The sequence below is a fragment of the Pleurodeles waltl genome, chromosome 8 (assembly GCF_031143425.1).
Source record: "Pleurodeles waltl isolate 20211129_DDA chromosome 8, aPleWal1.hap1.20221129, whole genome shotgun sequence".
Taxonomy (NCBI): domain Eukaryota; kingdom Metazoa; phylum Chordata; class Amphibia; order Caudata; family Salamandridae; genus Pleurodeles; species Pleurodeles waltl.
In genome coordinates, this window is record NC_090447.1 from 919921606 (window position 1) to 919937169 (window position 15564).

The window sequence follows — 15564 nt, forward strand, 5'->3', positions numbered from 1 at the left end:
AGATAAAACCTTGTTTGGTGAAGATTTAAATGCACACTGCTCTGCTTTTGAATGAAAGAATGAGTCAATTACAGTATTCAATAAGACCTGGAGTATTCCAACATTGGTGTTTAGTATGTCCAAAAAAGACAGCCATGGCTCGGATTGATGATTGTATATTCCTGTGGAGCCTCAGAATTATTAACCTAATTAACCTAAATAACAAAATGATACTGGGGGACATTCCTGGATGTGCATCCACTCTTCAGCGGGATCTGCATTTATAACAGATTATAATTTCATAACTGGCCCATTATTCGGAGTGATGAAGGCGGACATAGTCTTGCACAGCATTGAGAACCACCATATAGCTCACTTTGCTTTCTTAGACTTATCGCTGCTAACAGCTACATCTAAGGAGGCACACCGTGGGATGGGTTTGAAGCATATTTTGCATTACTGTCACAGGTGGCTCCTTTCAGGTATCACCATACTCTTGGTTTGATAATTGGAAACAATGTATTCACACAAAGCTCATTTAGAGAGAAAATCCAGGTATTCATTAAGATCTTGAAAAATCAGTTAGTGAAAAAATCCAGAATTTTATAAAGCTATCAAAACAATTCTACCTATAACTGAGGTGATGTGTGATTTGGGATACAACAAAGTATTTCTTGGTTTGATGAAGACGAGAGAACCCGAGCTGACAAAACTAGGGAACTCTTTGCTTATAGATTGGGTCTATAGGACTTGGTTGTATTGTAGCCCTTAAGATCAAAATATTAAATCAGAGGTGAAAGGAATGAATGGCCATTGGAAGGAACTGGCTCATATGTTTCCTTTCAATAAGAATGTTGGACCTGGCTCCCCAAACATTTTGCTCTTTAGCCTTTACTTTTTGCTGAATATGTTTTTGTTGGTCCTAGGACTTTGTGCAGTTTAACACTGCTAACGAGTGCTAAAGTGCTTGTGCTTTCTCCTTAAAACATTGTTAATTAGACTTATACCCAATTGCCATATTTATTTTACTTATAAATACCTTGTACAGTGGCATACCATATTCAAAGGGCCTGTAAATTAAATGCTACCAGCCTTAAAACAAGTCCCAGGTCTGCCAGTGCAGCCTGGATGCAGTTTCACACTGCCATGTCGACTGGGCATTTAAACCACATTTGAAAGCATTAACCCAAACCCTTTTATTTTGCATAAATCACCCCTTAGGTAGGCCTTAGGTAGCCCATAGGAGGGGATGCTGTGTAATTAAGTTTTGCATGTCATTTAGTGAAAAATTCCTAAGTTCATTTTTCACTACTGTGAGGCCAACTTCTCCCATAGGACAACATTGAGGATTCCTTATTACATTTAACAAGCTGTAATTCCCAATTGAGAAGAGGTAGATATGTGATTATTGTTACCTATGGAATTGTAATGATAAGCCCTCTTTAATGGTAAAGTCCACTTTTTCATTACAATTTAGAAAATGCCACTTTTAGAATGCTGGCATTTTCCTGTCCCTTGGCCCTTTGAGCCTACAGCCTGTCTTAGTTTACATGACTAGGTGTAGCTGACAGTTAGAATGTGTGAGTTGCTCCCAGACAGTCTTAAAATAGTGAGATTAGCTGAGCCTCTAGCGTGATGAGGGCAGAGGTGAGTAGAGCCCTAAATGCACCTGAATTGGCTGTGCCCTGACTCCTCACTATAGGGCTAACAACCCTGCATTTTCAATGCAATCAACATGAGGCCAAGGGAAGGGAGCCAGAAAACTCTTATAACTCCAAAGATCCTTTCCAGAAACCTCAGCCACATTTTAGGAGCAGGGAACGTGGGTATAAAAACAGGACCTTTAGACCCACTCTTCAGTTCATTGCTGGACCTGCAGAAGGACTCTTAGAGGACTGTCTGCTGCTTTACCTTGCTGTGCACTCCACCAGACTGCTGTTGTACCTACAAAGACTGCTTTGATGCCTGGAGCCAGCTTTGAACCCTCAGAGGCCAGCCCTGCTGTTGAGCCCTGCCCCCAAATCTGTACCCAGGATACCAGAAGTGACTCCAATGGCTAGTTTGCTGGCCTCATATTCAGAGCCACAGGACATAACAGGCTCCTACCATCTTGACCCTGTGTCTAGACCCAGCCTGAGTGAGGCCTGAACCTTCAAGAGGTCTACATCCACTCCTGGGCCCTTGGCTATAGTGCTAAAGGAGCCCAGATGTCCATTTCCAAAACTAAGGACTTAGACAAAATTTGGCCAAAATGTTCTCTGGGAACCAAGAGGAGTCTAGGACCAACCTACTCGTTTATCCACCCGAGGTACATCACCGGGCGGATTACATTTCCAGCTTCTTCCTCTACATTATTCTCTGTAGTAGCAAATCAGTTTCAGCGGTCTTTCACCAAAGGGGTATCCGACCTCATAGAACTGTCTTTAACTACAGCCCTCTACTTCAACATGTTGGAGATTTTCAACTTCTATTTTGACAACTATTCCAAAGGTAAGAATCTTCACCGTAGCTTCATTCCATGGCTATCCGAAGATAAAGCTTTCTCCTTGTACACTCCTGCAGCCTTATCCTGCTGAATTTCTACCTACTCAGACCTTTTTCTAAGAAACTTCTTTTAAAGTCTGAAGTTAAGCGCTGACTGGACCCAATTGACTTCTTGTATCCAAACCATACTCCATCACAATCAGCCTTAACTTTAGACTTTGACGCAGTCTCTGTTGACCAGATATCCCAGGTTGGCACTTTTATCTTTTATGCCCTATTTTGAACCTTACACTCAAAAAATTCATAGCTCTGGTTCTGCTAAAAGGATTCTTGTTGTTTTAGTGTGAAATAATTAAAATGGACTCTAGTTTCTAAATTGGTTTAGGATTTTTCTTGTGTTGTGTTTTCACTTTATTACTGTTTGTATGCTACATAAATACTTTATACATTGCCTCTAAGTTAAACCTGACTTTGTTTTGTACCAAGTTACCTACAGTTAAGCACAGATTGATTTAATGACTGTGGTTCACCCTGCAAAGGATTGTGGCTGTTGATTGACCAGGACTCACACCTCAGTCAACAACCCAATTTCTCACAAAGAATCATCAAGATAGTGATGAAGGATTTCAATTGCAGACCAGACTAAAAGTCTGGATGGTGTGCTTTCATTTGAGATTTAGGTAGAATAAGTTGTGATCCAGTACAGTTGTGGTCCTGCTTGTTCACAAACTGATAGAGGCCCTTATATTCCCACAAACAATAGGTTGACTATAGTCACGAATAGAATAACAAAATTCACTCTTAAAATCCAAAAATAAATTATCCAGATAGCACATCTCCTAAAGATCTTACTTATGACAAGATATTTGGACCTTCGTCAGAGTTATTTTATTTGATGTGATTTTACAACTTAGAAAAGTACATGATGAATGGAAGTTATATTAATTTCACTTAAAACCTTTGTGAATCTATCTTCCAATTGTCATCCATGGCCTTTGACACCATGAGTAGAGAGATACTGTGATCACAAATGGCACTCTGATTGGCCTTGTTTAATAAACTAATATTATGTGAAACCTGGGAAACCCTGAAATATGCATTTAATGAGGGTTATCGTTCAAGAGAAATATTTAGTTATATGTTCTAAGGTAACTGTAACTCATGCCTTTTCCATGCAAAGTTTTCTCATCAATATTTTTACTGCAATTGTGTCAGTGCTATTATCAATGATGTTATAGAAGATGTCATAATTGATGTAATATCTGAGTTAATTAGCCGTGCATGGCAAGGGTGTGATGTGATGTGATGTCACTGACCATGTCTTGCATGATGTAATATGTGAAGTCATAAGCAGTGCATTGTGGAAGCGTAGGTTATAGTTAGCTTGGGAAACTATGATTGCTGAATTTCACTGGCTTTGTATGATTGAAATGTGAGCCTAACTATAACGTCCCTGTAACCTTTGGGTTTTTTCCAGTAAATTTCTAAATGTTTTTTAATTCTATTTCCTAACTAGAATGTTCCTGTAACATTTGTTTTTTTCAGTAAATGGCTAAGGTTTTATTTAATGTTGTTTCCTAACTATAACTTCTCTGTAACGTTTGTTGTTTTACGTTCATTTAAAAAAAAAAAAAATCCTAACTGTAACCGCTAACCTTTGACAGTGAGTGTGTGAGTGAGTCCATAAGTGGGTTTCTGAGTGGGTGCGTGTGTGTCTGAGTAGGTCTGTGAGTAGGTACATGAGTCTCTGAGTATGTCTGTGAGTAAGTGTATGAGGTTCTCACTTCGTCTCTGAGTGTGTGCATGAGTCTATGAGTGGGCCTGTGAGTGGGTGCATGAGTGTCTAAGTGCATCTGTAAGTGGGTGAGAGAGAGTCTGTGTGGGTGTCTCAGTAGCTATGTGAATGACACGGCCACAAAGGAAGCACACATGCCTGTTTATCCAAGAAGAGTCCACAGTTTAGTACAAAATATCTACCCAAGTGGAGATCTTTCTGCCTCCTTGTGTAAATGTTCAGTATGTATTCCACACTACAGCTGCATATGGAGCAAAGGAAATGTCACCAGTGACCTTGTGTGCATTTTTGGCAATATGATTGTTCCTGCTCCGTCTTTATCCAGCAATATATGATGTATGATAACATGACATGATATGATAACATGAATCCTCCTGAAAAGAGGTCAACAAAACTTCAAAGATGTAAATTTCTACCAAACTAGGGTCTTTTCTGTTATCTATATGATGTGTGTGCTTCTTTGTTTTGTAGATCTATATGATGTAAGCATTTCTTTGTTTTGAGGATATGTCCTCCTATATCTTGGATTAAAGAAAGCACCACCAAAATTGGTGAGAAATTCACTTGGTGGGACTTTGGTAAGCTGTCTATCATCCTGGCAAAAGGTGGAAACACCTTTGTACACTACTAAGGTGGACAATGTAGGGCCAATCAGGCGGAGCATCTATGTGATTTGTACATTTGCATACTCATAGCGATTTAAAGGGAGAACCATGGACTCTGTTCTCACCAGAGGATAAGAAAGAGCCCACTTGTCACAGGGACATACAGATTGCACTTCAATAAATCAACGATGTATTCACCTCGACATATGATTTCATAACTTTTTTCAATATGTAATCTTGAGAAAACACAGTTAATGGTGGAGAGGGCAGATTTTGGCCCGGGAGACCCCATCCCCCTGGGCATGGGCATTTTTCTTGTGTGCCCATTGGCACTCAGTGTGCAGGATCAGGATCACATCAGGATCACAGGGGGACCTTAGGGCCCCCATGGTCCCAGCCGTCTACCTACCTCCTGCAATAGCTGGCTGGCATTGCTATTGCACACAGGGAGCTGCTGGAAATGCAGCTCACTGTGTGCAAGAGCAATAACACCATGTCTTTTCCTGACCATATTTCTGTGGGCAGGAAAAGAGATGGAACCTCTGCTTCCAGTGGGTGGGAGCACTTCCCTCCCACTGGAAGTGGAGTATTTGCTTTTGCTTCATGGGAGCTGTCAAAGCTCCTGTCAAGCAAAAGCTAACAGCTATGTGCCGGTTGTGGGCACCCAGGACACAGCAGGAGCCGGACCTGGGGGTTGGCATTTCCCAGGGTCGTTATGTTATAGTTAGGTTCAGAATTTACTCATACAAAACCAAAGAAATTCAGCAGTTATAGTCAGAGTTCTTTCAAATAACTAACACTTGCTTCCTAAAGTAAATCACAACTTTGCCATGCACAGCTAAATAATCCACATATTAAATAATTGATGACATAGTCTATGCCATCTTTCATATTCTCACTGTAACATTTGCAATAAAATTATTGATGAGACAACTGTGCATGGCAAAGAGTTATAGTTACCTTAGGGTGCGAGTTTTAGTTATTTGAAAGAACTCTAACTATAACTGCTGAATTACTATAGTTTTGCACATGTAAATTCAGAACCTAACTATAACGTCCATGTAACCTTTGTTTTTTTCAGTGATATATACCATTTTTGATAAAGAAGCAAGTGTTATGATTAAAAGATTCAGAGAAAGAGGATATTCAGAGAACAGTATAAAAAGGGCATTGAAGAAAGTCAAATAAATCAAAAGGGAAGATCTATTGGTACCCAAAATTAAGACTGATAAGGAAGATGATAGACAAATGAGAGTTATCACAACATGCCACAACAAAACAGGGGAAATAAGAAAGATGTTCAATAAATACTGGTCAGTATTGAAAACAGATGAGAAATTAGCAAAGGTGATTAAGGATTATCCTACATTTACATTTAGGAGAAGTAGATCTTTGAGGGATACATTAAGCCAATGTCTGGTACCTGCAAATGAAAAGAGACATCCTATCCAATGTTTTTTTATTGTGGAAAATGCAAAGCATGTAAATATAGTGAAAATTATAAAGAAGTAAAATGTGCAGGGAGTAGAAAATCATTCAAAATTAAGAAACATGTAACATGCCACTCAGACTATTGTGTATATGCTTTGAAATGCCCTTGTAATAAATGTTATATAGGGAGCACCATACATATGTCAAAGAAAAGAGTATTGGAACAGATGAGAGCGATCAAAAATGATGAAAAGACATATCCGGTGGCCAGACATTTTAAAGAACATCATGGAAATAATGTAAATGAACTAAAATTTGTGGTACTGGATAAAATTGTGTTGAATATACGAGAAGGAAATAGAACAATAGAGTTAAGAAAGTTAGAATCACGATTAATTATTGATTGTAACACTAAGGAACCAAAAGGATTAAATAAGGACGAGGAATTAGCCGTACATTTCATGTATTGAAAAATAAATGAATTAATATTGTCAGAAGATTATGCACAATGTAGTATAGAATTGGATATGTAGAATGAATTTTAAAAGGAGAGCTTTTTTTGATATTTTGATTTTAATAGGAGGTGTGTATCTTGGAAGAATATATATATATATATATATATATATATACACATATATATATATATATATATATATATATATATATATATATATACACATATATATATATATTACTGTGAATTGTAAATCAGAAAGATTGTGCACTACAAAATGTTGAATTTGTTTGGTGTGTATCTTATTTTTTAGAAAAAAGCAAAAAAGAAGAAAAATGTGAACGGTCATTGGAAATGCAGAGGAGCTACTATATCGCATAAATAACATCTGGTGATATTTTATTCTCATGATTTTCTGCACGATTGGAGTTTGATTTTTTTAGGATATGTAATTAAATTAGAGAAAAAGTAATTATAGGATTTCTGACTGGAATGGAGAAATTGTGTTTTTCATGGTGTTGCTTGAATTAGTATGGCCCACTGGGGCTAACCAGGTGGTTTGAAATGATTAGTGTTGAATTAAGGGTTTGAAAATAAGAGTGAGTGGGAGGTGAATAAATTCCACATAAACAGTAATGTGCATAGCACACCATTGTGATTATGGGTAGCATTTGACAATATGTAGATAGGCTGTGTAGAGGTGAAAACCACATGGAGATATGAAAAAGTACAATGATTCATATTATATATATTGCATGTATTAAAATAAATATGATAGCAGATTACATGAGATAATTGTTGTTTTGGATAAATAACAATAAGGAAAAAAGATATGCGAAGTACAAATGTGTATGTTCTATTGCAAGAAAAACATGTTTAAAGATGGCCGCCATATTTTGAACAAGAACTGTGGACCGTTTTTTGTGTTTATTTAGTTGGTGGAGGTTATTTAGTGAAATGAAAGTATGGACTAAATTGCTTGTGATCAAGGGAGCTTTGACTCTTGAAACACGTTTGGTGTTTGTTTATTTTTTTGCCAAATAAACTGGATTTCTTAGAGGACATCGAGTGACAGAGGCGTTTTTTCTGAAGAGGAGAAAACATTTGGAATAATATTATATATATATATATATATATATATATATATCTTTCTGTTTTAGCAAGAGAAAACCGCACTCTGTCGTTGTGCCAAAAATACCTTAACTTTTAATACATTAGTGAGATCATAAACAAACAAACAGGAATCCCCTGACGCGTTTCGGTCTCACCAGACCTTGTTCACAGGTGTTTCCTGTGTGCTAATTTCGGCGCTTAAAATAAAGTACTCCAAAGTAACAGAAAAAATACTCAAGTTACACCACTTATCAAGAGTTACTCCATAACATCACTAAATATATATACTTTAACAAAGAAAAATTAAATGTTTTTCTATATACATATTTACCAAATTGTAACAGTGTTTTGACTACAATCCAAGGTGTTTTTCACTGAGTTCCACATTGCATTCTGGTATATGTAGTTTATAGCATTTCATTAAATCAAATTATTTTTAAATATATGTCATAAAATCTTGTTTCAGCGACTAATGGAGACTTCAAAACAATTTCTGAGGTGTGTTAACAAAATATAGGGGCCCTCATTAGTTTTTTATTTATATTCACATTGGATTCATATTCATGTATTGCATGTTACCTACAATAGCACAATCCCCAAAGTTTCTTTTAAACAAGGCCCTCGCTAAATCCTGCACTTCTGATGGAAGAAAATTAATGTTTGGGTATTATTCCTTCAGTCAATTTATATTGATAGCACCAAAATTGTATGTCTATCTGACAAATGACAACGGGAAAGAAAGCATCTTATCAATTGGTGGAAATAACATAAAATAAATGAATGGCAACATCTTATGAGCTATGACAACTCTTATAGGTGTACAAATAACTCCTCATCCTGGTTTAAACCTAGCGGGGTGAGAGATCGGATATCAAGTATATGTCTGGATTCTAGTTGACGCAATTTCTTTTCTCTGTCACCACCGCGTTCTGATTTTAGTACCTGATCAATTACATAGAATGTCATGAGTTCCCACTTGCTATCATGTTTCTGTTCCATATGTCTCGCTGTTGCATAGCTCCTATCTATATTGATAGTTGCTCGAATATGTTCTAAAATTCGCTTTTTAGTCTCACATATGGTACTGCCAACATATTTCAACCCACAAGGACATTCAATCACATATACTGTGAATCGACTTTTACAGTTCAAGTGCTTACGTATCACTCTCTCCATGCCTGTATTTGTTGAGTACTCTTTCTTATTCACCCCAATTTTACATGCCTTACAACTGCTGCACTTCCAAAAGCCAGTTTTCTGTAACCAGTTTGCTTTTGTAGTTTGGAAATGGCTGTGCGATAATTTATCCCTTAAGTTTGCTGTTCTTCTGAAAGTCATTAATGGGTATTGTCCCATGATTTCCCCCACTATTGGGTCCATTTGTAAAATTGCCCAATGGTTTTCCAAGATTTTACGAACTTGTGTAGCACTCTGTGAGTATGTTGTTATGAACCTCAGCTGTTGTTGTTTGGCATGTTTAATGGCTTGGTTTCCTCCATGAATTAGTTGTTCTCTTGATGATTGTTTCACACGTTTCTGTGCCAGAGCTAAACACTTTTTCGGATATTGTCTTGCCAGGAATCTCTCCTCCGCTAATTTCAAGTGCTTCTCACACTCTTCCGGCTCTGAGCAGATTTTCTTTATTCGTAGAAATTCACCATAGGGAATGTTCCACTTTGTTCGTGGTGGGTGAAAACTGTTAGCATGTAATATGGAGTTCGTAGCTGTTATTTTCCTGTGCAATGAAGTGTGAATTGTCCCCTCTTTAACATAAATTTCTGTATCTAGAAATGTCACACGTGTTGCACTGATGTCGTAGGTGAAATTAAGTTTGGCTACATTAGAGTTCAAGATCTTAAAGTATTCATCAAATTCTGACTCAGTACCATCCCAGATAAGAAAAAGGTCATCAATAAACCTCAACCAAGTCACTACTTTTTGTTGGTAAATCTCGTTTTCTTCTGCCCAAGCTATTCGTTGTTCAAACCATCCCATCGTCAGATTCGCAAAATTGGGAGAAAAAGAAAAACCCATTGCCGTGCCCTTAATTTGCAGATACAGTTGTTGGTTAAACAAAAAATAATTATTTGTTAGACAAATGTTAATCATTTCCAGAAGCATCTCATTTTGTTGATAAAAACGTATATTCCTTTGGTTGAGAAAGAATTTGCATGCCTGGATTCCTATTTGATGTTCAATGTTCGTGTACAGCGAAACTACATCCATTGTTACTAATTTATAGGTGTCCTGCCAAGGTATCCCTTCCAATTGTAACAGTAAGTCTCCTGTATCACGTAAATAGGAGTTCAAATTTCTTGCCAAGGGTGCTAGAAAGAAATCTATGTATTCTGACATAGGTTCTAATAGAGATGCTTTGGCTGATATTATAGGTCTACCTGGTGGATGTTGCAAATTTTTATGAATTTTAGGGAGGAAGTATATTGTTGGAGTTACAGGATGTTCCACTAACAAATATTTTGCCTCTACTTGATCAATGAGGCCTTGATCTTCCCACCTTAAGATACACAAATTTATCTCCTCCTTCAGTTTTATTACTGGGTTCCCAGTAGCAAGTGCATAACAGGTTTTATCCGACAATTGCCGCATCGCTTCTTTCACATAATCCTGTTTATTTTGTATTACAATGTTTCCACCTTTGTCCGCAGGTTTGATTTCAACCATTGTTTCCATCTGAAGTCTGTGCAACGCCTGTTTCTCTGGTATAGTTAAGTTCTCCTCTTTCTTATTCCAATTCTTTTTATAAAGATCATGAATGACCATCTCCGCAAATAAATCTATTTTATTCCCTGCTGGTAGTGCTGGGTAAAACTTGGAAGGTGGTCTTTTATCTGTCAGGCCCGCCCCAAGGGGTTTAACTATTTCAGTAACTTCCAATGGTTTGTTTCCCAGATCTAAATTCACCAGAGTCATCAACGTCTCTTTATCTCCCACAGTAAGGTCATACTCCTGTGTTGGTGGATCATTTTTCTCTTTCATTTTAGTTTCCGCAAAGGTTTTGGCAAGTTTGATTTTGCGTATATACTTATAAAAGTCTATGCGTGTTTGTACTAAATCCAAATCTGTAGAGGGACAGAATTGTAGCCCCTTTTTTAGGACAGATTCCTCCGATTGGGACATTTCTCTGGTGGAAAGATTAATAATATTTAGCTCTTGAAAGTTGCCGCTGTTTGAGCCCTGGTTTTTCTTTGTCTTCCCTCTTTGTCCCCTTCGTGTGGGTTTATTCCTTTTGCGCCTCGTCCTCTTCCTCTCCCTCTTGTTTTGACTTGCTGATCTTTGGATTGTTGTTGGAGGGCGAGGCGCATCTCGTTTAACAAAGTTAATTTTACTCCCTGTGTATTTATTGAGGTTGATTCTCCTTCACTGGATTCATTATCAGTTGACCTTGATTCATTACTTGATTTATCCGATTTTTCAAATTGGGATACATCTATTTGTTCCTTCAACTTTGCATATTGAAATCTCCTTGCAAAGGTGAAAATTCTCCCCTCTTCATAGTCACTTTTGTCCCTTTGAAATTTAGTTTGTTTGCGTGTTTTCACAGTCTCCTCATGTTGTTGAATTTTTGAAGCCATTTCACTCCTGATTTTACTTTCTTCTTCAGTTAATTTTATGCCCGCAATTTCTTGTTCTAAAGCCTTCAATTCAATCTGAATTTTATTCAATGCTATTTCCACATGTTTGATTAATATCAAAACTAATCCCTTTGATGAATCCAAGATATGTGCACCCCATTCTTCCAACAGTGCACTGCTTGCATCTTGGTGACTGGGCATGATACCAATTCGCAGGCCTCTTGGGATTCTGTTCACGTCAACATATTTCTTCAGGGTAAAAAGTTCCCACCATTTATTAATCTCTTTGCGTGATAGTTTCTCCCATTCACGTAATTTCATCTTCACACCACCATGATTCTGCGCCACTCCACTACTTTTGCCATTCAAGTTTGAGCTACTTGTCGCCTCATTAAAAATCTCTGCAGCTGTTGCAGTTCGTATAGCTTCTCTTTCCTCCATTGTGCATAAAACAACTCTATTTTGCTTGTAGATCCCACTAATGTACTTCACTTTTCAATTTAAATCCTGTGCACACACGACCACCCCTTTGGACAACAGCAAAGGATTCTCATTACCATGTGTGTTTGTCGGGGTTCCCTTTTAAACCATCAAAGAATAGAGAAAAGCTGAAGCGCTTTTGCACCTACGTGTCTGTTGTTTTAACTGTTGAACTTGCACAGATACCAATCTCTCCTTTCTGTAACTTAAGACGGCAATTAAAGTTTCAACAATTTGCTTAGTTTCGATATGCTCAGAATTCCCTCAGGACTTCTCACACTGCAAACAACACTTCGCATTCATATATTTTCTTCGGTTTTCACAAAAGACAAGCCCTTGAATAGACACGAGTGCATTTTGTTTAAATTAGCAGCATTTCTGTTCTCTCTCTGCTAATTTAAACAAAATGCACTCGTGTCTATTCAAGGGCTTGTCTTTTGTGAAAACCGAAGAAAATATATGAATGCGAAGTGTTGTTTGCAGTGTGAGAAGTCCTGAGGGAATTCTGAGCATATCGAAACTAAGCAAATTGTTGAAACTTTAATTGCCGTCTTAAGTTACAGAAAGGAGAGATTGGTATCTGTGCAAGTTCAACAGTTAAAACAACAGACACGTAGGTGCAAAAGCGCTTCAGCTTTTCTCTATTCTTTGATGGTTTAAAAGGGAACCCCGACAAACACACATGGTAATGAGAATCCTTTGCTGTTGTCCAAAGGGGTGGTCGTGTGTGCACAGGATTTAAATTGAAAAGTGAAGTACATTAGTGGGATCTACAAGCAAAATAGAGTTGTTTTATGCACAATGGAGGAAAGAGAAGCTATACGAACTGCAACAGCTGCAGAGATTTTTAATGAGGCGACAAGTAGCTCAAACTTGAATGGCAAAAGTAGTGGAGTGGCGCAGAATCATGGTGGTGTGAAGATGAAATTACGTGAATGGGAGAAACTATCACGCAAAGAGATTAATAAATGGTGGGAACTTTTTACCCTGAAGAAATATGTTGAAGTGAACAGAATCCCAAGAGGCCTGCGAATTGGTATCATGCCCAGTCACCAAGATGCAAGCAGTGCACTGTTGGAAGAATGGGGTGCACATATCTTGGATTCATCAAAGGGATTAGTTTTGATATTAATCAAACATGTGGAAATAGCATTGAATAAAATTCAGATTGAATTGAAGGCTTTAGAACAAGAAATTGCGGGCATAAAATTAACTGAAGAAGAAAGTAAAATCAGGAGTGAAATGGCTTCAAAAATTCAACAACATGAGGAGACTGTGAAAACACGCAAACAAACTAAATTTCAAAGGGACAAAAGTGACTATGAAGAGGGGAGAATTTTCACCTTTGCAAGGAGATTTCAATATGCAAAGTTGAAGGAACAAATAGATGTATCCCAATTTGAAAAATCGGATAAATCAAGTAATGAATCAAGGTCAACTGATAATGAATCCAGTGAAGGAGAATCAACCTCAATAAATACACAGGGAGTAAAATTAACTTTGTTCAACGAGATGCGCCTCGCCCTCCAACAACAATCCAAAGATCAGCAAGTCAAAACAAGAGGGAGAGGAAGAGGACGAGGCGCAAAAGGAATAAACCCACACGAAGGGGACAAAGAGGGAAGACAAAGAAAAACCAGGGCTCAAACAGCGGCAACTTTCAAGAGCTAAATATTATTAATCTTTCCACCAGAGAAATGTCCCAATCGGAGGAATCTGTCCTAAAAAAGGGGTTACAATTCTGTCCCTCTACAGATTTGGATTTAGTACAAACACGCATAGACTTTTATAAGTATATACGCAAAATCAAACTTGCCAAAACCTTTGCGGAAACTAAAATGAAAGAGAAAAATGATCCACCAACACAGGAGTATGACCTTACTGTGGGAGATAAAGAGACGTTGATGACTCTGGTGAATTTAGATCTGGGAAACAAACCATTGGAAGTTACTGAAATAGTTAAACCCCTTGGGGCGGGCCTGACAGATAAAAGACCACCTTCCAAGTTTTACCCAGCACTACCAGCAGGGAATAAAATAGATTTATTTGCGGAGATGGTCATTCATGATCTTTATAAAAAGAATTGGAATAAGAAAGAGGAGAACTTAACTATACCAGAGAAACAGGCGTTGCACAGACTTCAGATGGAAACAATGGTTGAAATCAAACCTGCGGACAAAGGTGGAAACATTGTAATACAAAATAAACAGGATTATGTGAAAGAAGCGATGCGGCAATTGTCGGATAAAACCTGTTATGCACTTGCTACTGGGAACCCAGTAATAAAACTGAAGGAGGAGATAAATTTGTGTATCTTAAGGTGGGAAGATCAAGGCCTCATTGATCAAGTAGAGGCAAAATATTTGTTAGTGGAACATCCTGTAACTCCAACAATATACTTCCTCCCTAAAATTCATAAAAATTTGCAACATCCACCAGGTAGACCTATAATATCAGCCAAAGCATCTCTATTAGAACCTATGTCAGAATACATAGATTTCTTTCTAGCACCCTTGGCAAGAAATTTGAACTCCTATTTACGTGATACAGGAGACTTACTGTTACAATTGGAAGGGATACCTTGGCAGGACACCTATAAATTAGTAACAATGGATGTAGTTTCGCTGTACACGAACATTGAACATCAAATAGGAATCCAGGCATGCAAATTCTTTCTCAACCAAAGGAATATACGTTTTTATCAACACAATGAGATGCTTCTGGAAATGATTAACATTTGTCTAACAAATAATTATTTTTTGTTTAACTAACAACTGTATCTGCAAATTAAGGGCACGGCAATGGGTTTTTCTTTTTCTCCCAATTTTGCGAATCTGACGATGGGATGGTTTGAACAACGAATAGCTTGGGCAGAAGAAAACGAGATTTACCAACAAAAAGTAGTGACTTGGTTGAGGTTTATTGATGACCTTTTTCTTATCTGGGATGGTACTGAGTCAGAATTTGATGAATACTTTAAGATCTTGAACTCTAATGTAGCCAAACTTAATTTCACCTACGACATCAGTGCAACACGTGTGACATTTCTAGATACAGAAATTTATGTTAAAGAGGGGAAAATTCAGACTTCATTGCACAGGAAAATAACAGCTACGAACTCCATATTACATGCTAACAGTTTTCACCCACCACGAACAAAGTGGAACATTCCCTATGGTGAATTTCTACGAATAAAGAAAATCTGCTCAGAGCCGGAAGAGTGTGAGAAGCACTTGAAATTAGCGGAGGAGAGATTCCTGGCAAGACAATATCCGAAAAAGTGTTTAGCTCTGGCACAGAAACGTGTGAAACAATCATCAAGAGAACAACTAATTCATGGAGGAAACCAAGCCATTAAACATGCCAAACAACAACAGCTGAGGTTCATAACAACATACTCACAGAGTGCTACACAAGTTCGTAAAATCTTGGAAAACCATTGGGCAATTTTACAAATGGACCCAATAGTGGGGGAAATCATGGGACAATACCCATTAATGACTTTCAGAAGAACAGCAAACTTAAGGGATAAATTATCGCACAGCCATTTCCAAACTACAAAAGCAAACTGGTTACAGAAAACTGGCTTTTGGAAGTGCAGCAGTTGTAAGGCATGTAAAATTGGGGTGA